The sequence below is a fragment of the Dendropsophus ebraccatus genome, chromosome 3 (genome assembly GCF_027789765.1).
Source record: "Dendropsophus ebraccatus isolate aDenEbr1 chromosome 3, aDenEbr1.pat, whole genome shotgun sequence".
Classification (NCBI taxonomy): Eukaryota; Metazoa; Chordata; class Amphibia; order Anura; family Hylidae; genus Dendropsophus; species Dendropsophus ebraccatus.
This window is the reverse complement of record NC_091456.1, coordinates 140444834-140472400: the sequence shown is the minus strand read 5'-3', so window position 1 is coordinate 140472400 and position 27567 is coordinate 140444834. Positions and strand designations below refer to the sequence as shown.

Sequence of the window (27567 nt, the reverse complement as noted above, 5' to 3'; positions counted from 1 at the left end):
CTACCTGAGCTTAAGGGGTATAAACAGTCTAAAGTTTGGGAACACCTGTCTGCAAGTATGTTTCTCATGATCATAAAGTGTCTGTGTTATGAGACTTGATGACTCTGAGCATTCAGGACGTGCGGATGGCACTTGGCTTCCTTCCATTCAGTGACAACTACTGTTCTAGCTGCACTCCCTTCTCCTGCATTACATCACCCACTGAAATTCATGGACTGTCCATCTAATGTGGAAACGGACAGGGCAGACTGTATGTAAACTATTGAACTATGGAGAATTCCAAATATAAGATCCCTATTTATTAGGAAATAATTCCAGAATGGAGTATATGGAGACTACTTCTTTACCTCCACATGGAAGCAGCCTATGATAATTAGACATAGTCGGTAAAGTGTAACGATGAAACAGGCACAAGAAGGTGGATCTCATAGATCACTGAGGAGTGCTGATGAGCCTTCTCCAAGGAGCAGAGTCTAAAGAACCCACAGTTTTTACTATAGCCCGCTGCAAGGCGGACTGAGCTTTGCTCCAGACAATTCCCAGGTCGCTACCCTCAGAGAAGGTCCTAGGTGACCGACAGATGGTGGCGAAGAAGTACTGGAGCCTGGAACTAGATGCTCACACCTCAAAATATGATGAGAAGGCACTGTTCAGAATAAGGCTGAGCTAAGAATTAGAAATGGCGCAAAATCCAAGCGGCTAGAAGGACGCTAGGAAGCGAGGAAGTGGCAGATAGCCAGGAAGCATAGGAGTGGTTTTAGGACAGAAACACACCAACAACTAAACACAGAGATGTGGAGGTGGTGGCTATATATATCCTCAGGTGAACAGCCTGGAATTCTCCAGAAGCTGTGGGCTGAGCTATAAATACTGCTGAACAGGCGCACACCTGTCACTAGAGGGAGCCCAATCCTCCAAGAGGCCAGCTCAGACCAGGAGAAACTGCTGGAGTAAAAGCAGGAGAGTGTAGAGATGACCACAGGACAGAGCAACCTGCAGCAGGTGGGGTAATGGACACGGCGGCGTGCCGTTACCATTACATGAGGTAGCCTAATGTAACACTTGTTCTGCTCACTGCAACAAGTTATCTGCTGTCAACATTTCCAGACTTAATCTGACGGCAAATAATGTAATCCCGCTTATCCGTATCAAGTCAACAGGCATATAGTGACCTACATTACTGCAGCAGTCCTAGCCGAGAGAATTTTTCAATAAAATTGGATTACAGACAAACCCACAGGAGGAAACTCTCTATGTTTCTGTGTCACAATCCTTGGTAGTACATGAACCTTCCATTATGCTAATGAAAGAGAATAAAGCTTTCCACTTCAATGCTATTTTGAATCACACTACACACTGAACAATGCTAGTTTCTTTATTTCTACTATATAGCAGCATTTAGAACATAGTACCATAGTGCAGCTCCATTCAAACATACCAATGCAATGTACAGGCTACTAAAAGGGGCCTAAGAACCAATAACAAGTGACGTATGACCAGCTGAACTAAATGGTAGGTACATTTTCTTTTGGTTAAGGCCTTAAAACGTTACTGTCATTTAAATGTCTTTTTTCAGAAATATATAAATATTATAAATATAAATATATAAATATCAATAGTACAAGCAATTTTAAGAAACTGTGTAATAGGTTTTATTAGGCAAAAGAGTTTCCATCTGTACTCAAAAAGCTATTTTCCAACCTCCCCCCTCACTTCAGACGAAGCAGGATTTCTGTGTCCATTATGCTCCATGGAGGGGGGGGGGGGCGCTGGGGATGAGTGAGCACAGAGAGGAGAAAAGCAGAGCTGTACAAAACATCATCCTGCAATCTTCTTTCAACAAGCTCCCAGATAAGCACTCACCTTTCTGACCTATGAATCCAGCCCAGACAGTCTACAAACGACACAAGCTGTCTCTGTCCTCTTCCTACTCACTCATCCCCCGCGGCCCTTTCCCCTTCCCTAGGTTATAATGGACACAGCAGAACCCGTCTTTACTTTGCTCCTCTGTAATGAAGTCGGATTTGACTGATAATGCACAGATAAGAAGTGAGGGGGGAGGCTGGGAAATAGCTTTTTGAGTACAAAAAGAGGGTTTTTTGCCTAATAAAATCTATTACAGAGTTTTTTAAAAAGCGCTTGTACTATTGATTTCTGCAAAAAAAAATTTAATGATGGCATGTATTTTATAATGGCATCCATAAATAATGGGGATGACAATTATTACCGGCCGTCATTATCAATCAATGGCCATTTTTTCACAAAAGAAAGACATTGTAAAAACAAAGCCTTAAAGGGGTATTCTGATGAAGAAAAAAAACATTATTACTAAAGTTTTAATGAAAGGCACCAGGTGAAACTGAAACCATGCCAACTTTTGAAACATACTGTAAAAAAAGAAGTTCTGCATGAGCTTCGTAAACATGGCGTTCAGCAAAAACATCATAGCTGTAAGTATTAACCCCATAAACACTATGACAGATATGGATCTTTGACCGACACTAAACTTGACTTTCCCTGCAATGTCAGAAATGTACCAACCATAAATTCATGAAGTCACTGGCTGCAGTTACAGTACACTACTATGGTTCACAATCACACGTGACTTCAGCAGCTATTCTAGTTATACACAATGGCTGGAGATTCGGATTGCAGCACTTTCCTGCTAAATAATTTTAGACTGAAACAGGCTAAATTTTTTAGTTCATATGACAAAAAGGGAATATCAACTATAGGGCTACTGTATTCCAGATAAATGTATGCCAGATGTAAAACGCTTTGGGAAGACAATTTATACGCCTGCTAGATATTTACATTGGGAAGGTATCCCAATATAAGCCAAACATAGTGCCCTAACATGGTGTCTACAGAGTCTTACTCCTCAATGTAAAGAATTGCAAAAATGGTTCACAATGACTTTTCATGCAAGTCAGCCCATCCCATGCCTTCTATCCCTGAGAGTGTTTATGACCATTGCATCATGACACAGCTCATAAAACATTGTGATTTATGCACTAAAAAATAAATGTCCACAGCACACTGTAAACTGCCCCTTAATAGGACTTTGGCTGCAACAATTTACCTAGAACTCAATTCAGACTGATAATGTCTACCCAATAGGATGTAACAATAGATTAAAAAAAATGAGAAGAATGTATTAGGCTGGGTTCACACTATGTTTTTGCAATCTGTTTTTTTTTTTATCCGTTTTTGAAAAAAAAAGGATGACAAAACAGATGGAAAAACAGATGATTTGCGTGCATTCATTTTGTACAGTTTTTCCATTGACTTCCATTATTAAAAAAAGAATAAAAATGCATCTGTTCTTTTAACATACAAAAAAACGTAGTCAACCGCATTTCGGTGTACCTTAAAAAAAGGATGCTTCCATTTTTCCATGCGTTTTTGCAAAAACAGATGAAAAAAAAAACAAATTGCAAAAACGTAGTGTGAACCCAGCCTTACTCCACACAAAAAAAGATTATTGCAATGCTTCATCCTCACACTAGGGTCTTAATCATAGTTTATGAGCTGCCTGGTTGCACCACAGACCACAAGAAGTGTCTACTACAGTCACCATCTACCTAACAAATGGGAATTGTTATACTATACATTTTGTTAGGGCATCACACTTGTAGCGCCTACTCACATAATATGTGGATTCTTATTTAGCCTCTAATCCTCAGACACTCCCTCCCTTATCTCTATTTCCGAGTTCAGGTTGAGCTTTTCCTTTGCTTTGTGCTGTATACTAAGGTCTCGCTGAGCTCAGGATTCTTGCAGCTCCCGTGCTGTCTCAGAGATTTAATAACCTTCCAGAAGCTCTGTTAACCCAATCTGTTTGACTAGACTATTTTATACTCTTGCGATACATTTAGGAGATTAGGAAAGGCATCATGGGAGAATGCTATAATAGCAACAAAATGAGATAAAAATAAAGAGTCCTCTACTAAGTATCAGAGACCGGAGACATAACATTGTGGTATGATGTCTGCGGCTTCAGCTGGATATTAAAGGGCTTTTCTGGGCTAAAATCTTTTATTGCTATATGTCTCACTGTGCAGTTAAACTAAATATAAAGCTTTACTCACTCACCACTCCCCCACTACTGCCTCCCTGTCATCTTCCGCTGCTCCCTGTTGTCCTTACAGCTTTGTGCAGGCAGGTACTGCTCACTCAGCCAATCACTGGGTCCAGTGGACAGTTCCTGTCCACATGAAATAGCATGAGAAACAGGAAGAAAGAAACAGCAGTGGGGATCGGAAGACATCACAGCTACAGTGGTGGATTTGGGAGAGGTGAGTATAGTTTCTTTTTTGTTTTTAATGCAAATCTGCAACATGTCAACACACGCTAAAACTGGCCTCTCAACTCTCCTCTGACGTCTCCTGGCATGTTGGATTTTAGCTGCATACTCATCTGAGCTACCCATTTATGTGTATGGGGGATAGGGATAGATGGTTGTTGGTCATGTGACTGACAGCTATCTTATGTAAATGGCCTTCTCATGTGTAGTCGACACAGCTCATTCTGAATTTTATTATCTGTCAGATAATCATAAAACAATTATTTGTAAAAGAACGATAGCAAATGAAAACTGTCACCTAGTTAGTCATATGACCCAAATATTACATTTTTAAACATAAAGATATCAAGGCTTATTTATGCAGGATACAAGTAAACCAGTATATAAGAATTACAGGTATAGTGGTCAGAAGCCGCAGTCAGAGCCCTCCAGACCACCCAAGCCCAATGAATATCAATTAAATGAGATTATCTCAGCATGACGTTTGCTATGCATACTACTCGGCTTACGTATGATCAGTGCCTGTATTCTCAGACTATAGTGTGCAGCACTGCCCTCTGACCACTATAGGGTCATTATATGGCCATTTTACTGTTTTATTGGCTGTATTATTGATTTGCTGTGATTTACATATGTAGGGAATGATGAGAGGCATAAGTATTTCTATAAGCCTCTTTCTTCAATGCTCCCTGACCACATTGTAAGGAATAATTAAAACTGTCACAATCTGTCAGATAACCTGAATAACCTGTCTCTATTCACAACTCTGTTTTATCTTCTGTTGATATTGAAGCTGTGACATTGGATCTATGCTACAATCAATGTATATGGAGGATACCTGAGTGATCATGCAGATAGGATCCATTGAGTTTCTATAAAGTTTTGATAGCAAGAACAGGTTTGTAGTCTCAGCCTATATACACTAGCAATTTCTCATGCAGAATTCTCATCATTCTGGAGATTCATATTATATTGTATAATAGTTTAAACTTGGGAGGGGCAAAAAAGAATGAAAAGCTGATCCTGTATGTCCAGTACACGTGACTTCTATACTTATTGCCTGAAGATGCATACACTACGTGTCACAAATGGGGAGTGCACAGAGACTTCCATTATTTCCCCAGGCAGTCTCTGCATCCATTACTATGTGTGAAATGAGGAAACAGCTTCACAAATAGATATTTCTACATGCATTGACAAAGTTCTACAATCTTTTATGTTAGACTATTTGTTTGAGACACCATTACATAAATTCCATGTTTCTTCATGCTCCTTGCATGTTACTTTAGGCTCCTTACATAAAAGCCGTGTAAAGCTGAAGTACCCACAACAAGAATATACTGCAGTGAAAACATTGTGCTAACATACCCTAAGGCCGTGTTCACATTGTGGGCATACACAGGATCTATAACAGATAGGCTCGAGGCTATGCTTACATTAGATAACTGCAGTATATCGCTGGTGTATGTTGTACTACTGGTTTGTTGACATATACTACAGTGTACTGGTGGACTACCCATTGACTATAAACAGACTAGTATAGCCATACAAAAATACGCATGCTGAGTTTCCATAGCAAATTAATTTTTATTAAACACAAATATTACATTAAAAATGTGTTTTTAAAAAGGGAAGAACGAACCTTGCATTAAAAGACAGTGGCAGTCCCAGAGGATATAACTGATAATTAGAGATGAGCGAACCTGGAGCATGATCGAGTCCATCCGAACCTGAACGTTCGGCATTTGATTAGCTGGGGCTGCTGAAGTTGGATAAAGCCCTAAGGCTATGTGGAAATCATGGATATAGTCATTGGCTGTAACCATGTTTTCCAGACAACCTTAGAGCTTTATCCAAGTTCAGCAGCCCCCCGCTTATCAAATGCCGATCGTGCGGGTTCGGATGGACTCGAACCCGAACCCGGTTCGCTCATCTCTACTGATAATATAATATTGGACTACCGCAGCCCCACCAAAACAATGTGCATTAGGGCTAATTCAATATACAATAAGGGGTCCAAATATAAAGTGCAAGTGCTACTATTATGTAAACATCATTACTGAGCCCTACCGTTGTCCTAACTTATTATAACACCCCACATATATTTGAGACCGAGTATAGATGTTACCTAATAATCAATAAACATAGACTTCCTCCAGGATGCCACATAGACTTCCTCCGGGACAGATAGGCCTCAATCCTATCTGTCATAGGTCATAGATTCTGTTAAGACATAAACCATGCCCACAATGTGGACACGGCCTTAGGGTATGTTAACTAAGGGCCCTGTTACACCAACAGATTATCTGACAGATTTTTTGAAGCCAAAGCCAGGAATGGATGAGAAAAGAGGAGAAATCTCAGTCTTTCCTTATTAACTGTTCTCTGTGTATAGTCCATTCCTGGCTTTGGCTCAAAAAAAAAATAACAGGTAGGTGTAATAGGGCCCTAACTTAACACCCCACATATGTTTTAGACCGAGTATAGTTACCTAATAATCAATAATTGTAGACTTCCTCCGGGAAACCACATACACTTCCAACGGGACGGTGTTGTCCTGGAGGAAGTCTATGTTTATTGATTATTAGGTAACATCTATACTCGGTCTCAAACATATGTGGGTGTTATGTTAAAAGGGTTATCCAGTGCTACAAAAACATGGCCACTTTTCCCCCACTCTTGTCTCCAGTTCAGGTGCGGTTTGCAATTAAGCTCCATTTACTTCAATGGAACTAAGTTTCAAACCCCACCCAATCTGGAGACAAGAGTGGTGTAAAAGTGGCCATGTTTTTCTAACACTGGATAATCCCTTTAAGTTAAGACAACGGTAGGGCTCAGTAAGGGTATATTCACACGAGAACCTCGCTGCGAGCCCGGCAGGTCCTGGCAGTTCTCATACACTACATACTTGCTGCGGTCTAAACGACCGCAGCGAGTATGTAATTCTGCCGCCCTTAACCCCTTCTGCTCCCCCGCTGTAAGCATACATTACCTGTCCTCGCTGCACGGGTCCGGCGTCCTGCTCTCCCGTCCGGCCAATCAGTGTGTTGCCCAGCTGCAGCCACTGATTGGCCGGAAGGGAGAGCAGGACGCCGGACCCGTGCAGCGAGGACAGGTAATGTATGCTTACAGCGGGGGAGTCGGCCGGGAGCAGAAGGGGTTAAGGGCGGCAGAATTACATACTCGCTGCGGTCGTTTAGACCGCAGCAAGTATGTAGTTTGTGGGAACTGCCAAGACCTGCCGGACTCGCAGCAAGAATCTCGCTGCGAGCCCGTTCGTGTGAATATACCCTAATGATGTTTACATGATAGTAGCACTTGCACTTTGCCATTGCACTTTATATTTGATGCTATGATCTGGACCCCTTATTGTATATTGAAGGACAACTCCCATGAAAAACTTTTTCCCACTAATTGAAGCACATTACAAAGTTATTTAACTCTGTAATGTGCTTCAATCACCTATCTGCCTCCCTTCCCTGTCTTTTCCCCCCTCCACCCCCCACCAGGAAGTGCACTAAACTCACACATACCTAATTACTGTTGTCACCAGTTTCTTCTCTCAGCTTCTTCTTGTCATCAGCAGGAGGGCTGCTCTAGCTCCTGTTACACCAGCCTCCCCCTCCCCTGCCTTGTCAGGTGACTCAGCTTGCTCAGCTCCCATTGGCTGAGCAACTGCAAGCCATCTGAGTCATGTCACTTGCTTATCTTCCCTCGCTACAGACTCCAGGCACATAGGCAGCTCCCCCCTCCCCTCATACTCTCTCCTGCTGCCGAGTGGACTCAGTGAGTGAAGGAGTCATGTCACTAGGGAAGATAAAAAAGTGACATGACTCAGATGGCTTGCAGTTGCTCAGCCAATGGGAGCTGAGCAAGCTGAGTCACCTGACAAGGCAGATCCTGGCAAGAGCGTATACTATGTGTACACTCTCCAGCCGGGATTCCATAGAGGCCAGGTAACGTATATTTTCGTATTAATCACGGCTGTTGTTGCAATCAGCAACAATGGCTGTACTTTTACGAAAATATAAGTTGTGTGAACATGGCCTAAGGCTATGTTCACACGTTTTTTGGACTGAAAATACAGACGTATTTTGACAACTATGGCTGTAAATAATGATCATGCTCTTTATTTAAGGACCTAATTATCAAAATACTGCTGTATTTTTTACTCAAAAAATGTGAGAATATAGGCTGAAAGTGGTCTTGTAATGACTACTTTTGGTCATAGGATCTACATTGCAACACTGCCCTGGAGCATGTCCTATTGCAATGAGTTACACATAGTGCTTGGCTGAAGATTGCAACGTATGGAAAATTCAATTGACATTCCAGTATGTAACCCGTCCATTGAGCAGTGTGCACTGTTGAGTATATAAAGATAAAACAACATTTACCCACTTCCCATGGTCCATAAGTTCAATGCTTAGGAGTATACATTAATGTAATACATGATACCTTTGCTTTTATATATTATACCAATAAATTATTTTCTGGTCACTACACAGAATATATTAAAATTTAGGAAACCACAAATAGATCAGCAAGCGCACAAAGAGTTTCATGTCCCTACGTGCAGCACCTAAGAATACAATATAGCACTGCGCAAAAGGCTTGATGTTAAAAATAGGTGTGAAAGCTCATTACCTAGCCGCCTCCAGACTAAAGCAGAAAATGACTTCAGCCCTGACTGTCAGCTCTATTACTGCTCTGTCTTGTCTATCCCATAATTCTTGTAAGACACCACTAACATCCAGCTAGTTTTTTACACGCCTGAATCTCAGTAGTAATATCATCCTGATAACGGTTATTCGGCATAGTGAGTGCTGGTTGTAACTTCAGTCTGTGTTCACTACTATTAGACAGGGCACATATACCCAGGGGTGATCCATATCGTGACCATAGTGGCTCCCCAGCCAACTGTATTGTTCCACCATGATGCACATTTTTAGGGCAGGTCTGGTCACAGTCTGGCAAGATGACCCTGTTTTTTTTTCTAAAAGTGTACCTGTCATTTTTGTTTATGCATTGTTAGTACATAAATCTTTGCAATATATCTTATTAGGGTACAGTGACATCTGTATCACTTTCCAGCAGGTTGCTGCTGCTGTGTCCCTGCCTCAGGCTGTGCCTGACACTGTACTCTGTGAGAGGGAGGAGGGAGCAGCGGGGGGAGACATTAAATTGCTCAACCCAGCACTCACATCTGTGCGGGCCTGCCCACTATGTATATATAGACAGGGGAACAAGAACATGTACAGGGAGCAATATACTGTATATAGGACAAATATAGGCAGGTAACATACATTATTTGTGTCCCCACTTTGTATACTACGTATCTGTTTTCTGTAACAATAGTTATTGCTTGACTTATTTTAATCATTTCTTATTGTAATTTTTTTTCCATTACATTTTTAGTACTATTATGGGGACAGCCATCTTGCCTGAGTTGCTTTAAGCTGCTATACACAGCAAGCCACACTGACATAGGCACAATATACTAGAGAGGACCCTAATGACATTTATGGAAAAGCTTTCTAGCCAAGCTCTGTGACCTGTGCAGGGATCATGGTGCAGGAAAGGGGAAGGCTGAGCACTGACCATCATGTAACTGGGAATGGCCTTATCATGCTTTATCTATATACAGGTGTCACCTTTCTCTGTATTGAGGATAAGAAGCAGACTAAAAGTCTTTACTAGAAAACAGAAAGTGTCAGTTTATTATTAGGCTAAGTGTCCAGTGGAATTACTTTTTAGATTTCTGATTCCACTTTTCATTCCTCACAGATTCTTTAATTTTCCAAAGGTGGCATCTGATTGGTTGCTAGGGGCAACTGAGCCAGTTTCACTTTGCACCATTTAATAAATCCCCCTCCCCCTTGTCTTTTTTGGAAATGTCTTTTTCCCTTTAAATGCTTTGAAAAGATCTCAGTGGTTGGTCGAGATGTGGTAAAGAAGGACTAACTGTACTGGATTTTAACTTGCCCGATACTCTAATTGGAAAGCCAGTGCCGCCGATGGAAAAATCTTGTATCATGTATCCACGTTAAAAATCCAAGGGCATAGCCTCAGATTCTAACGTGCAATTTCACTGTCTACACTGTGGATTTTATTATTGACTAGGACCAAATGTCATTTACACACTGAATCCACTAGATCTGTGGCAAAGAGCGCATACGCGCAAAATGCGTCTTGATATCTAGCTTGCCAATGGTGTTTCCTATTTTAACAAATAGAATAAGGAAACAGGAATTTTATACAGTTCTGGATAATTTGCTTCTTTACATCTGGATCTAGAATCCACTCACATATGATTTTTATTTCATACGTGCATTTACAAATGAGAACCATCTAAAGCAGTGCTTCTCAAACTGTGAGGCGGGCCTCACCAGTGAGGCGCCCCCTAGTTGTTGGTGAGGCCCAGCTGAGGAGCCAGTCCTTTTGCTGTTTGCAGAAATCTCCATTTTCACAACATTATTAATTTATTTTGTACTTAATTTATTAGCATATAGAGCTTGGGAGACAGGTGAAAGGTAACCCTAGCATTATTCTCAGCTTTTAAATGGACTTTCACCACAGATGGTGAGGCCCAGGAACCCTCTTGGTCAGTCTGGTGAGGCCCAGGCATTGCCTTGGTCTGTTGGGTGAGGCTCCAGTAGAAAAAGTTTGAGAAGCACTGATCTAAAGCTATATAGGCTACAGTAGAGCATTCCATTGAACATAAAGAATGTGGTCTGGACGCCTGATCCCCGGCTGAGCTTGCATATGTTTGGGAGGGATAAGAAGGAATTACTACTGGCTGAACAAGCCTTCTAATGTGTAAGACATAGCAGACTTCTCTATTCACATGGCCATAAATCAGTGGAGACTAGAGGCAGTGTGAACAGAGCTTTTCCTTTTTTTCATTGGCTCCTTTGGAAAATATTTAAAGGGAACCAATCACTTAAAAAACGCATGTAAAGCTATGGGAATGTGCTGTAGCAGCACCCAGCACACTTCCCAAACATGCTTTTATACCCCCCGTCCCCGCAATGTACAAGCCAAAAACGTACTTTATAAACTCGGCGCTCTGTATGTAAATTAAAGTAGTCCTCTGGGCGGGGAGCTGCGGGCAAGTAGTCACGGTCCCTGGGCGTTCTGCAGTGCTAATCACGCCCCTCTGGCGGCGTCATCGGAGGCGCGCTGTCTCTAACGTCAGCACGCCTACGTTCTTGCTGTGCCGCTCATGCGCAGTACAGCGGGTCCGGTCTGCGCCGTACTGCGCAGGTGCAAAATAGCCTCAAACTCATTGTCGGATCTCCAGCAATGAGTTTGAGGCTTTCTGCACGTGCACAGTACGGCGCAGACCGGACCCGCTGTACTGCGCATGAGCGGCACAGCAAGAACATAGGCGTGCTAACGTTAGAGACAGCGCGCCTCCGATGACGCCGCCACAATTATGCAGGCTAATCACGCCCAGAGGGGCGTGATTAGCACTGCAGAACGCCCAGGGACCGTGACTACTTGACCGCAGCTCCCCGCCCAGAGGACTACTTGGGGGTAATTTACATACAGAGCGCCGAGTTTATAAAGTACGTTTTTGGCTTGTACATTGCAGGGACGGGGGGTATAAAAGCATGTTTGGGAAGTGTGCTGGGTGCTGCTACAGCACATTCCCATAGCTTTCTTTACATGCGTTTTTTAAGTGGTTGGTTCCCTTTAACATGTTTTTCTTCAGTCTGCGGTCACTTTCTTTGTCAGTGACTTTTGGCCCACAGCAAAATCCACCTTTTTTCTTGTAAGTGTCTTTGGTAACATGTTGTGTAAAAGACTGCGTGTTCACTATCATAACAGAACCATCCACCTCTTCATCCACACAGTTCATGATAGGAATGGGGAACCTTTGGCCCTCCAGCTGTTGCAAAACTACAATTCCCATCATGCCTGGACAGCCAAAGCTTTGGGTACAAAGAAGATTGTAGTTTTGCAACAGCAAGAGGGCCGAAGGTTCCCCATCCCTGGTTTAGGCCGGGTTCACAATACGTAAAAAAACACCGGTGTAATTTATAAAACCGTCCGTAATTGCACAAACAACGAACGTTATTTCACAAATAACGGCCGTTGTTTGCACAACTACAGCCATTGTTATGAAATACGGCCGTGTTTTTTACGTAGTGTGAACATAGCCTTATGATGCAAAGTGCAACTTTGAAGTGCACATTGTGATACACCGAAAGAAAAAAAAGTAGGTGGCATATTAAGACTGTGGGCACTGTTCAGATGGATCACTGTGTGCCAAAACTGCACCCTGTTAGTCCAAAAAGGAACATATATGTATGTGTGGTAAATGAACTTACTTCTACAGGAAGATTATGTTTGTACCCCATTGACAAGTCACCTTGTGGGTTCCTCAAGGACTATAGCTGAGAAACACTTCTACAAAGCGGAGGTCACATATTGCAATCAGAAAAATACTTACTACTACTAACGTTAAAATAACATAAAAATAAATGTGATCGCATGTAAAGAAAATTAAAGGGGTTATCCAGCGCTACAAAAACATGGCCACTTTTCCCCCTACTGTTGTCTCCAGTTCAGGTGCGGTTTGCAATTAAGCTCCATTTACTTCAATGGAACTGAGTTTCAAAACCCCACCTAACCTGGAGACAACAGTAGGGGGAAAGTGGCCATGTTTTTGTAGTGCTGGATAACCCCTTTAACCACACATTTTTCTCTGGTTTGGCCATTATAACTTCTATGAGAAAAACCACTGATCATGAAAGAAATGCGTAAAAATTTTAAATAGAGTTTTTACAGCTCTGACATAGAAGTAGCTCAATGGCCAATTCTTTGAACAGCTTCTTTATAGGGGTCATTTATGATATACAGCGCCTTGTGAAAGTGTTCACTCCCTTTCTGCTTTGTTGCAATACAACCCAGAATTCAAGTGAATGTTTAGGATTTTTTTTGTACTATTTAATTTACACAAAGTGCTGACCACTTTAGGCTGGGATCACACTACATATATTTTAGTCAGTATTGTGGTCCTCATATTGCAACCAAAACCAGGAGTGGATTAAAAACACAGAAAGGATCTGTTCACACAATGTTGAAATTGAGTGGATGGCTGCCATTATTTCAATACAACGGCCGTTGTTAAGATAACAGCAAATATTTGCCATTAAATGGCGGCCATCCACTCAATTTCAACATTGTGTGAGCAGAGCCTTTCTGTGTTTTCAATCCACTCCTGGTTTTGGTAGCAATATGAGGACCACAATACTGACTGAAATATACGTAGTGTGAACCCAGCCTAAAAGGTGCAAAATACACAGTCAAGTCACATTATTATGACCACCATCTAATATGCAGAGTAAAGAGTAATCGCCTTGTGCAGCATAGACAGCAGCTAAAGGACCTTGGTGTGACTCAATCCTATCCTGGTAGGTGGCCACAGGTATCTGGAGCCATGCTGACTACAGAGCACCCCACAGCTGCTAGAGAGTGTGTGGGGAAGAACCCACAAAGCAAACACAATGATTGAGGTGGTCCACAGATGCTCAAGTCTGGTGAATTAGCGGGTCAGAGTAGCATTTAAAAGTCATTGTCAAGTGCTAGGGATGGACACCTAGCCAGGTGACATTTTGTATTGTCCTGCTGAAAGATCCCATCTGCCCCAGGGAGCATGTATGTGATCTGTATGGATGATTTTATATTCAAATCGGTTGACAGAACCTTCCACATGGATGAGTGGCCCAGAGAATGCTACGAAAACATTTCCCAGGCCATAATCTCTGCCATCACCAGCTTGTTCTTCCAGAAACTGCTGCAGCGTGTTAGTTCCTTGATGTTTCTTACCGCATACTCCAATATCCATCTGTTTAGTGAGGCAGAAACTTGACTTATTGGAGAAAGCCGCCCAATCAGTAGAGGTCCAATTCTTATAGTGCTGTGAAACTTGAAGCCTTTTCTGTTGACACAACTTCATTAGCAGGGGTGCAGTGACCATCCATCTGCAGTGACCATCCACCTGCAGTGACCATCCATCTGCAGTGACCATCCACCTGCAGTGACCATCCACCTGCAGTGACCATCCACCTGCAGTGACCATCCATCCGCAGTGACCATCCACCCACAGTGACCATCCATCTGCAGTGACCATCCACCTGCAGTGACCATCCACCCGCAGTGACCATCCACCCGCAGTGACCATCCATCTGCAGTGACCATCCATCTGCAGTGACCATCCACCTGCAGTGACCATCCACCCGCAGTGACCATCCACCCGCAGTGACCATCCACCCGCAGTGACCATCCACCCGCAGTGACCATCCATCTGCAGTGACCATCCACCCGCAGTGACCATCCACCCGCAGTGACCATCCACCCGCAGTGACCATCCATCTGCAGTGACCATCCACCCGCAGTGACCATCCACCCGCAGTGACCATCCATCTGCAGTGACCATCCACCTGCAGTGACCATCCACCCGCAGTGACCATCCACCTGCAGTGACCATCCACCCGCAGTGATCATCCACCCGCAGTGACCATCCACCCGCAGTGACCATCCATCTGCAGTGACCATCCACCCGCAGTGACCATCCATCTGCAGTGACCATCCATCTGCAGTGACCATCCACCTGCAGTGACCATCCACCCGCAGTGACCATCCACCCGCAGTGACCATCCACCCGCAGTGACCATCCACCCGCAGTGACCATCCACCCGCAGTGACCATCCACCTGCAGTGACCATCCATATGTAGTGAGCATCCATCTGCAGTAGAGTTTACTAAAATGTTGTTTTAGACACACGTATGGTAGCCCCCAAATCATTTTGGTGGTGAGATGTTTCACTGCGATGTGTGGGTCTGTTCTGGTACAATGCCACACACCTTGGGCCATATGTCCTCTCACAATACACTTTTGACAAAGCAGCACATGAGCAGTTCACTATCTGCCATCACCATGAAAATGCTATCTAAGCTACTTACAGCAAGTTCTAGAGAGGGAGCTGAGCAGATATATAGATATAGATATATATATATATCTTTATGGGAAAAGATTTGGTATAACATTTATTGATTGAATCTCTGATGTTTCCTTGCTAAGGAGTCCAGTGACACTGTGCACTGGACTCCTTGAGACTGGGTTCACACTACGTTTATGCAATCCGTTTATTTTTTCAAAGAGGATGCAACATCAGGTACATCCTCTTTAATCTGACCCGCGCAGTCACAGGGAAGCCGGTGCCGTGGTCCGTTTTTTGAACCACGGCTTGGTTCCCGTGTACGGCGCTGTTCTCTCCATGGGTACCGGGCCAAAGCTGAAGCACAGGAGGCGGGCTGGCCCGCCCCCAGTGGGAGGTAATTCCCTCCCCTCTATGACGCGGCTTCATTAGAATCAATGGAATCAATGGCCCGCCTCCTGTGTTTAAACTCTGGCCCGGTACCCATGGGTAGAACGGCGCCGTTCTATCCCTGGGTCAGATTAAAGAGGATGTACCTGATGTTACCTCCTCTTAAAAAAAACTTAGTGTGAACCCAGTCTCAAGGAGTCCAGTACACAGTGTCACTGGACTCCTTAGCAAGGAAACATCAGAGATTCAATCAATAAATCAATCACACAGTTGCCGCAGATTTGTCGGCTGCACATCCATGATGCGAATCTCCCGTTCCACCACATCCCAAAGATGCTCTATTGGATTGAGATCTGGTGACTGTGGAGGCCATTTGAGTACAGTGAACTCATTGTCATGTTCAAGAAACCAGTCTGAGATGATTCTAGCTTTATGACATGGCGCATTATCCTGCTGAAAGTAGCCATCAGATGTTGGGTACATTGTGGTCATAAAGGGATGGACATGGTCAGCAACAATACTCAGGTAGGCTGTGGCGTTGCAACGATGCTCAATTGGTACCAAGGGGCCCAAAGAGTGCCAAGAAAATATTCCCCACACCATGACACCACCACCACCAGCCTGAACCGTTGATACAAGTCAGGATGGATCCATGCTTCCATGTTGTTGACGCCAAATTCTGACCCTACCATCCAAATGTCGCAGCAGAAATCGAGACTCATCAGACCAGGCAACGTTTTTCCAATCTTCTACTGTCCAATTTCGATGAGCTTGTGCAAATTGTAGCCTCAGTTTCCTGTTCTTAGCTGAAAGGAGTGGCACCGGTGTGGTCTTCTGCTGCTGTAGCCCATCTGCCTCAAAGTTGGACGTACTGTGCGTTCAGAGATGCTCTTCTGCCTACCTTGGTTGTAACGGTTGGCTATTTGAGTCACTGTTGCCTTTCAATCAGCTCGAACCAGTCTGCCCATTCTCCTCTGACCTCTGGCATCAACAAGACATTTCCGCCCACAGAACTGCCGCTCACTGGATGTTCTTTTTCGGACCATTCTCTGTAAACCCTAGAGATGGTTGTGCGTGAAAATCCCAGTAGATCAGCAGTTTCTGAAATACTCAGACCAGCCCTTCTGGCACCAACAACCATGCCACGTTCAAAGGCTTTCAAATCACCTTTCTTCCCCTATACTGATGTTCGGTTTGAACTGCAGGAGATTGTCTTGACCATGTCTACATGCCTAAATGCACTGAGTTGCCGCCATGTGATTGGCTGATTAGAAATTAAGTGGTAACGTGCAGTTGGACAGGTGTACCTAATAAAGTGGCCGGTGAGTGTATATCTGCTCAGCTCCCTCTCCTCTAGAACTTGCTGTAAGTAGCTTAGATAGCATTTTCATGGTGATGGCAGATAGTGAACTGCTCATGTGCTGCTTTGTCAAAAGTGTATTGTGAGAGGACATATGGCCCAAGGTGTGTGGCATTGTACCAGAACAGACCCACACGTCGCAGTGAAACATCTCACCACCAAAATGATTTGGGGGCTACCATACGTGTGTCTAAAACAACATTTTAGTGAACTCTACTGCAGATGGATGCTCACTACATATGGATGGTGACTGCATATGTATGGAAGGTCACTGAAGATAGATGGTCACTGCAGATGGATGGTCACTGCACATCCTCTTTAATCTGACCCAGGGATAGAACGGCGCAGTCACGGGGAAGCTGGTGCCGTGGTCCGTTTTTTTAACCCCCGGCCGGTTCCCGTGTACGGCCCCGTTCTATCCATGGGTACTGGGCCGGAGTTGAAGCACAGGAGGCGGGCCGGCCTGCCCCCAGTGGGAGGAATCCCCCGCCCCTGTATGACACGGCTCCATTGATTCTAATGAAGCCGTGTCATAGAGGGGAGGGAATTCCCTCCCACTGGGGGCGGGCCAGCCCACCTCCTGTGCTTCAGCTCTGGCCCGGTACCCTGGCCCAGCTCTGGCCCGGCTTCCCTGTGACGGCGCCGTTCTATCCCTGGGTCAGATTAAAGAGGATGTACCTGGTGGTACATCCTCTTTAATCCATTTTATTATTTTTTTTGCAAAAAACAGATGAAAAAACTAATGCATTTCTGTGCATCCGTTTTGATTCATTTTTACATTGATTTCTAATATTAAAAACGGATAAAAACAGATCCGTTTTCTTTAACTTACACAAAAATGTAGCCAGCCTAATTTTTGTGTCCGTAAAAAAAAACGGATCCGTTTTGATCCGTTCTTTTTTTTAGAATGGAAGTCAATGAGAAAACGGATCAAAACAGGTGCACACAAATGCATCTATTTTTCATCCGTTTTTTGTAAAACAAAACTGATTGCAAAAACGTAATGTGAACCCAGCCTAAAATAAATTGCACAGGGATTTCAATCAACACATTACAAATTATGTTGAATCTTTTACCACATAAAATACAGTATATCAACCTGCTCAGCTCTTCCTGCTCTATAATATGATGGTGATAGATTAGATGGCATTGTCTTGGGGACAGGTTCTCTTTAAGAACTAATGCCACCTTCTCCCCAAAAGCTAATAACCAGCAAATTTTTCAGCTCTAAAGAACCACCAGAGGGATATGTGTGCAGACAACCTACCACACACCTTATAAACATGCCAAGCCAGCCCATGAGCCACACAATCCTGACGTCAAAAGTATAAAGTAATAATAATATGACGCAAACAAAAACACACAAAACAGTCAAAAACACAGAGCCCTTTAGGCCCCGTTCCCACTGAGCAAAACTAGCGGAATTCCGCGGCGGAGCCTCCCGCTCATAATGGGAGTCTATGGGAGGCGCGCGCTCCTTCCCTATCCGCGCTGAAGAATGAACATGTTCATTCTTCAGCGCGGCCAGAGCAGGAGCGCGCGCCTCCCATAGACTCCCATTATGAGCGGGAGGCTAAAGGCATTCCGCGGCGGACAATTCCACCGTCGAATTCCGCTAGTTTTGCTCAGTGGGAAAGGGGCCTTAGTGTGCATAACTGTTCACCCCATGAATACTCTAATATTAGAGATGAGTGCAACTCGATCATGCTTGAGACCAAACATTCAGCATTTGACAACCAGTGGCTAAAGAAGTTGGATGCATCCCTAGGGGTTCTGGGATACAGCCTATGTTGATGTGTTCGACCATTAGCATAGCGATGTCCGTGCAGCCTTTGCTGCGTATATAGAAAAAAATAAAACTATACTTTAACTCTCCACATGTCCTTCCGGCTTCCCCCCACTCGCGGCAGCCGCCGCTGACACGTCTCTGTAGTGACAGGCCGCTCAGCCAATCACGTTGAGGCAGGATGAGCAGCCTGTCACTTCAGAGACGACTTCAGATGTGCCAGCGGTGGCTGCCGTGAGTGGGGAGAAGCCAGAAAGACACTTGAGAGCATGGAGAAGTAAAGTATAGCTTTATTATTGTCTACATACTCTTATTAGCTGCTGGCCGCGCACCTCCTCTTACATGGAGCGATGTGGGGTCAGTGGGCAATGATTTTTAAACTTGCAGCTGACGATTGGCTCCTCGGCTGATCATTGTCTTTATTACTCAGGGCGATTTCTGCCTGAATACGGCAGATAATCGCTCAGTATAATAGGGCCCTTAAACTAAGGTTGAATATTGACAGCGCAAAGCTCTTCACTGCGCTCGCCCGTCGTCTTTCCCAGGACTGAATCCAGCTTTTCCAGGCCCCCGGAGCGGGGCTAAACTCAAAGCAGCAGCCTGAAAACCAATGGCCAAGCATGATGAAGTGCTTCGCTTTGTTACTACTGTAAGTTCGCTCACTTCTAGTTAGTACTTATATTCCCTAAAGGTATTTACCTCTTTCACAAGGATAATGCCCCGGGCCACAACGCAAGCATTGATCAGAAATGAGCAGTATGACAAGGAGATCAAGGTAATGACTTGGCTTCTAAACCCCTCTGATCTCTATCCTAAAGGATCATCCAATCCATGGAATCTTTAGCTTGCAACTTAAAGCCCTATTCCACGGGTCGTCACACCGGTCGCCAGAGGAACAAACGAGTGCTCTCAGCGCTCGTTTGCTCCTCGTTCCCCGCTCGCTGCCGCCGCTATTCGTCGCGGCTGCAGCGAGCGGGTGAGTGCGGGAGGGGCGGCGGGGAGCTGCGTGGGGGCTGCCCGGGGGATCGCTGATCGTCCGGGCAGCCCATAGGATATAGCAGCGTCTGCTGCCGATGCTCCTATTCAACGGAGCGACGGCAGCAGATCGCTGCTATGTCAGTCGCTTGTTTTTCAACATGTTGAAAAACAAGCGACTGCAATGATCAGCCGACATGAACGATGTCGGCTGATCGTTGCACTCTATTCCAAGGGACGATTATCGTCCGTAGCGGCTGATATCGGCCGAATACCGACGATAATCGTTCCGTGGAATAGGGCCTTTACTTCGTCAGCCTGCTCCTGACGAAGCCGCAATGTGGCGGCGATACACGTGGGGTATTTTCTTCTCACTACTATATACAGTACCAGATGAGTGAGTTGTGGATATATAGGGATACTTCTACATATAATACCAGGGAATTAAATTGTGGTTATACAGGAACAATTCTATATACAATGCTGACAGAATAAGTTGTGGATATACAGGAACACTTCTATATACAGTACCAGGTAAGTGAGTTGTGAATATACTGGAATACTTCTATGTACAGTATCAGGTAAGTGAGTTGTGGATATACAGGAACACTTCTATATACAGTACCAGGTAAGTGAGTTGTGAATATACTGGAATACTTCTATGTACAGTATCAGGTAAGTGAGTTGTGGATATCCAGGAATACATCTATATACAGTAACAGGTGAGTGAGTTGTGGATATACTGGAATACTTCTATGTACAGTACCAGGTAAGTGAGTTTTGGATATACTGGAATACTTCTATATCCAGTATCAGGTGATTGAAATGGGGATATACAGGAACACTTCTATATACAATACCAGGGGAGTGAGTTGTGGATATACTGCAATCCTTCTATATACAGTACTAGGTGAGCGAGTTGTGGATATACAGGAACACTTCTATATACAGTACCAGGTGAGTGAGTTGTGGATATACTGCAATCCTTCTATATACAGTACTAGGTGAGCGAGTTGTGTATATACAGGAACACTTCTATATACAGTACCAGGTGAGTGAGTTGTGGATATACTGCAATCCTTCTATATACAGTACTAGGTGAGCGAGTTGTGTATATACAGGAACACTTCTATATACAATACCAGGGGAGTAACTTGTGGATATACTGTACAAGAACACTATTATATATACAGTGCCGGGGGAATAAGTTGTGGATATACAAGATCTCGTCTATATACAATGATGGGAAATAACACTGAGGGAATTATTTCTGGATATAAAAGGACACTTCTATATACAACACTGACAGAATAAGTTGTGGATATACAGGAACACTATTATATACAGTACCAGGGGAGTAACGTGTGAATATACAAGAACACTAGTACATATAATGCCAAAGGAATAAGTTTTGGATATACAAGAACACTGTTATTTATACAGTTCCAGGGGAATAACTTGTGGATATACATCCTCCCGTCTATATACAATGCTGGGGAATAGGTTGTGGATATACAAGATCTCGTCTATATACAACACTGACGGAATTACTTGTGGATATAAAAGGACACTTCTATATAAAATGTCCCTTCTATTTACAATGCTGAGGAATACATTGTGGATATACAGGAACACTATTGCATAAGCTGGCAAGGAAATAAGTTGTGACTATACAGTATAAGTACTATAAGTACTTCTATATACAACGCCAGTACAAGAAGTCAGGGACATACAAGGACAGTTTTATATACAATACAAAGGGCAATAAGTCCTGGATATGTAAGAACTAGAGATGAGCCAACTGGGTTCGGGTTCGAGTCCATTCGAACCCGAACTTTCGGCATTTGATTAGCGGGGGCTGCTGAACTTGGATAAAGCTCTAAGGTTGTCTGGAACAGATGGATACAGCCAATGACTATATCCATGATTTCCACATAGCCTTAGGGCTTTATACAACTTCAGCAGCCACCGCTAATCAAATGCTGAACGTTCGGGTTCGGATCGACTCAAGCATGCTCGAGGTTCGCTCATCTTTAGTAAGAAAACTTTTTCACACAACGCCAGGGGATAAAGGTGAAAGTATACAAGATCCTGACTATATACAATACTGTGGATATACAAGAACACTGCTATATACAGTGCTGCTAGGGCAATAAGCTATAAGCCAGTAACTTTTGCATACACTATACCAGTGTAAAGAGCTATGGGTATATAACATCTACATACGATACCAGACTAGGTAATAAGCTGCGGGCACATAGTAATACTTTATAAACTATGCCAATGCAACAAACTGTGGTCTCATACTACTCTTCTATATAGAATGCCAGGCACATGTGGGCACAAAGTAACACCAGTGGGCAGCTTCTGTATAGTAATACACATATAATCATTTTTTTATAAAACACCTCAAAGTCAGCACAAACAATCCACATGTGTCAGGGGAAAACATCCATCCAAAAATCTCAGCTGGCACCTAAGTCACCGCATCTATGCCAGGCTCCAGTAATGTAAAGTCTCAGTTACATCCTACAAAGGACACTTATCTCTGCAACATTTCTAAAATGGAGGCTTACTAGAGACGGGGATGTTTTCACCATACAACAATATTACAAATGCCAGAAATGAGGGAATGTAAATCAGGCAAAATCCTAGAGTAACAAAGGTTATAAAGAGTCCTGCGGCTTTCCTGTGGGAAATGCTAGCAGCATCACATACACATACATGATGCCCATGCTGAAACATGATGCATTCACACTAGAGATGAGCGAACCTCGAGCATGCTCGAGTCCACCCGAACGTTCGGCATTTGATTAGCTGGGGCTGTTGAACTTGGATAAAGCTCTAAGGTTGTCTGGAAAACATGGATACAGCCAATGACTATATCCATGTTTTCCACATAGCCTTAGGGCTTTATCCAACTTCAGCAGCCACCACTAATCAAATGCCGAACGTTCGGGTTCGGATCGACTTGAGCATGCTCCAGGTTCGCTCATCTCTAATTCACACATTAAAACACTTGATGCATCCATGATCTATGCACATACTGTATACTGCACATGCCATCCATGCATATCCTGTATACTGCACACATCATCCATGCATATCCTGTATACTGCACACATAATCCATGCACATACTGTATATTGCACATATAATCCATGCACATACTGTATATTGCACATATAATCCATGCACATACTGTATATTGCACATATAATCCATGTACATACTGTATATTGCACACACCATCCATGCACATACTGTATATTGCACATATAATCCATGCACATACTGTATATTGCACATATAATCCATGCACATACTGTATATTGCACACACCATCCATGCACATACTGTACACTGCACACATAATCCATGCACATACTGTATATTGCACACATTAACTATGCACATGACCCCTGCACATCCATGTTGCACACATGACCCCTGCACATCCATGTTGCACACACGATCCCTGCACATCCATGTTGCACACACGATCCCTGCACATCCATGTTGCACACACGATCCCTGCACATCCATGTTGCACACATGACACACGACCCCTGCACATCCATGTTGCACACACGATCCCTGCACATCCATGTTGCACACATGACACACGACCCCTGCACATCCATGTTGCACACGTGACACATGACCCCTGCACATCCATGTTGCACACATGACACATGACCCCTGCACATCCATCATGGAGGTGGGGATGACATGACTCTGCTTCCCCCCCGCACTGGTAACAATGCCCGGGCTGCAATTCCTCACAGTGATATTAATCCCATAGAAAACATGACGGCCATGACGTGAGCCGCTGCCGGGATCTGCTCGCCCATCTCCCTCCTTACCTTCTTCCCACCTAATCTGCTATTAGAGGCGGCGGTGGCGCGGTGTGTGCCCGGGGGGAGGCGGGAGGAGGATGATGAGGAGCCACCCTGGGGCACTGCCAGCCGCATCACTCACCTCCACAAGGACTCTCCTCCCTGGTGCTGTGCTGGGGATGATTGGCAATGCTCGGCGCTTCTGCTGCCCCTTCCCCTCTGACGTTCCCGCGCACTGCCCCCACACGTAGTGTGCACGGTGCTGTCACCTGCCGCGGCCTCCCTGCGCTGCCGGACGGACACGGCACTGTATATGGTCGGGAAGTAGAAAGCAGATGTGGTGCCATGCGAAATTATTATTATTATTACAGATCTGATTCTAGGAAAGCTGGGTGACAGCAGAATCCCAATACTAGGTGATATGCATAGTGTGGTCAGGAAGCTGGGAAAGCTGAGTGATTACACCCAGGGGAGCTGCACTGCATGCATAGTGTGGTCAGGAAGCTGGGAAAGCTGAGTGATCACACCTAGGGGAGCTGCACTGCATGCATAGTGTGGTCAGGAAGCTGGGAAAGCAGAGTGACCACACCTAGGGGAGCTGCACTGCATGCATAGTGTGGTCAGGAAGCTGGGAAAGCAGAGTGACCACACCTAGGGGAGCTGCACTGCATACATAGTGTGGTCAGGAAGCTGGGAAAGCAGAGTGACCACACCTAGGGGAGCTGCACTGCATACATAGTGTGGTCAGGAAGCTGGGAAAGCAGAGTGATCACACCTAGGAGGGCTGCACTGCATGCATAATGTGGTCAGGAAGCTGGGAAAGCTGAGTTATCACAACTAGGGGAGCTGCACTGCATGCATAGTGTGGTCAGGAAGCTGGGAAAGCAGAGTGACCACACCTAGGGGGGCTTCAGTGCATAGAAAGTGTAGTCAGGATGCTGGGAAAGCAGAGTGATCACACCTAGGAGGGCTGCACTGCATGCATAGTGTGGTCAGGAAGCTGGGAAAGCAGAGTGATCACAACTAGGGGAGCTGCACTGCATGCATAGTGTGGTCAGGAAGCTGGGAAAGCAGAGTGACCACACCTAGGGGAGCTGCACTGCATACATAGTGTGGTCAGGAAGCTGGGAAAGCTGAGTGACCACGCCAAGGGGAGCTGCACTGCATGCATAGTGTGGTCATAAAGCTGGGAAAGCTGAGTGATCACACCTAGGGGGCATGAAGCTGGGAAATCTGAGTGACCACGCCTAGGGGGGGCTGCACTGTATACATAGTGTGGTCAGGAAGCTGGGACAGCTGAGTGATCACACCTAGGGGGGGGGGCTGCACTGCATGCATAGTGTGGTCAGGAAGCTGGGAAAGCTGAGTGACCACGCCTAGGAGGGCTGCACTGCATACATAGTGTGGTCAGGAAGCTGGGAAAGCAGAGTGACCACACCTAGGGGGGCTGCACTGCATACATAGTGTAGTCAGGAAGCTGTGAAAGCTGAGTGACCACAACCTAGGGGGGTGGCACTGTATACATAGAGTGGTCATGAAGCTGGGAAAGCTGAGTGATCTCACCTAGGGGGCTGCACTGCATACATAGGGCTTCACTGTATACATAGTGTGGTCAGGAAGCTAGGAAAGCTGAGTGATCACACCTAGGGGGGCTGCACTGCATACATAGTGTGGTCAGGAAGCTGGGAAAGCTAGGTGACCACGCCTAGGGGGGCTGCAGTGTATACATAGTGTGGTCAGGAAGCTGGGAAAGCTGAGTGATCACACCTAGGGGGGCTGCACTGCATACATAGTGTCAGGAAGCTGGGAAAGCTGAGTGATCACACCTAGGGGGGCTGCACTGCATACATAGTGTGGTCAGGAAGCTGGGAAAGCTGAGTGACCATGCATAGGCAGGCTGTACTGTATACATAGTGTGGTCAGGAAGCTGGGAAAGCTGAGTGATCACACCTGGGGGGGGCTGCACTGCATGCATAGTGTGGTTAGGAAGCTGGGAAAGATGAGTGACCACGCCTAGGAGGGCTGCACTGCATACATAGTGTGGTCAGGAAGCTGGGAAAGCTGAGTGATCTTACCTAGGGGGGCTGCACTGCATGCATAGTGTGGTCAGGAAGCTGGGAAAGCTGAGTGATCACACTTAGGGGGGCTGCACTGCATGCATGGTGTGGTCAGGAAGCTGGGAAAGCAGAGTGATCTTATCTAGGGGAGCTGCACTGCATGCATAGTGTGGTCAAGAAGCTGGGAAAGCTGAGTGATCACACCTAGGGGGGCTGCACTGCATGAATAGTGTGGTCAGGAAGCTGGGAAAGCTGAGTGACCACACCTAGGGGAGCTGCACTGCATGCATAGTGTGGTCAGGAAGCTGGGAAAGCTGAGTGACCACACCTAGGGGAGCTGCACTGCATACATAGTGTGGTCATTAAGCTGGGAAAGCTGAGTGACCACACCTAGGGGAGCTGCACTGCATGCATAGTGTGGTCAGGAAGCTGGGAAAGCTGAGTGACCACACCTAGGGGAGCTGCACTGCATGCATAGTGTGGTCAGGAAGCTGGGAAAGCTGAGTGACCACACCTAGGGGAGCTGCACTGCATACATAGTGTGGTCAGGAAGCTGGGAAAGCTGAGTGACCACACCTAGGGGAGCTGAACTGCATGCATAGTGTGGTCAGGAAGCTGGGAAAGCTGAGTGACCACTCCTAGGGTAGCTGCACTGCATGCATAGTGTGGTCAGGAAGCTGGGAAAGCTGAGTGACCACACCTAGGGGAGCTGCACTGCATGCATAGTGTGGTCAGGAAGCTGGGAAAGCTGAGTGACCACACCTACGGGAGCTGCACTGCATGCATAGTGTGGTCAGGAAGCTGGGAAAGCTGAGTGACCACACCTAGGGGAGCTGCACTGCATGCATAGTGTGGTCCAGCAATCTGGATCCATCCTGGATGGAAAAGATGGATGCAACAAGTTGGATTTTTTGCAATTGACATCCCATCCGTTGGCCCCATAGACCTACAGACTGCCCAGCATAGTGTGGGATCACCAGAATAGTAATAAAGAAAAATCACACAGAAATGCTGCAGATTTCTCTCTGGATACAGTTGCATCAAAGTGGATGTATTGGGGTTGTGTAAGCATAATAGAAGTAATACTCACTCCCATACAACTTCTGATGCCCCACTTAGCCATTCATTGATCACAGCGGATGTCCTCCTCAGTCAGTTATAAGCTGAGAGGCATTACAGAACATATGGTGTGGAATGGGGAGCACATGAGTATTAACTTGTTATTATTTTGTATGCCTTGTATGTACTGTCACATGACATATACAACATACTACTACCCAGTCCACTTTGGCCTGAATGCATTGAGAAGGGCTGGTTAAGCCACATATTTCCAGTGATATAACTGGACTGGTCGGTTAGGCCAACCTTAACCCTTTGAGGACCAGGCCCAAAATGACCCAGTGGACCGCGCAAATTTTGATCTTTGTGCTTTCGTTTTTCCCTCCACCCCTTCTAAGAGCTCCAGCACTCTCAGTTTTTTATCTACAAGGCCATGAAATGGCTTGTTTGTTACAGGAATAGTTGTACTGTGTAATGGCGTCATTCATTTTAACATAACGTATGACGGAATCCCAAATATATTATTTATGAAGATATAAATAGGTGAAATCGTAAAAAAGAATACAATATGTGTCTACGTAATGCACTATATGCATTATTAATTATTAATAAAATGGGCCTATTGTGACGCTTATAGCGCTTTTATGTTTTCACCTCCAGGGCTGTATGGGGCGTCATTTTTTCCGTCACGATCTTTAGTTTTTATTAATACCATATTTGTAAAGATCGGACGTTTTGATCACTTTTTATTGATTTTTTATATATATAATGTAACAAAATCGGTAATCCGCGCATATTTTTCCCTCTTTTCGTGTACGTTGTTCGCAATGCCGCTTGTTATATTTT

General features: G+C 44.8%; 1 protein-coding gene across 2 annotated transcripts in view; it reads right to left on the bottom strand.

The window, feature by feature from the left end:
• FAM169A (family with sequence similarity 169 member A) overlaps positions 1–23872 on the bottom strand; it is a 55522-nt gene extending 31650 nt beyond the window's left edge. Inside the window, exon 1 of one of the 2 annotated variants that reach the window (XM_069962792.1) lies at positions 23748–23872. The gene's annotated coding sequence lies outside the window, so the exon portion shown is untranslated. The other variant, XM_069962793.1, reaches the window with a different exon arrangement.
• Positions 23873–27567: the final 3695 nt, after the last annotated feature.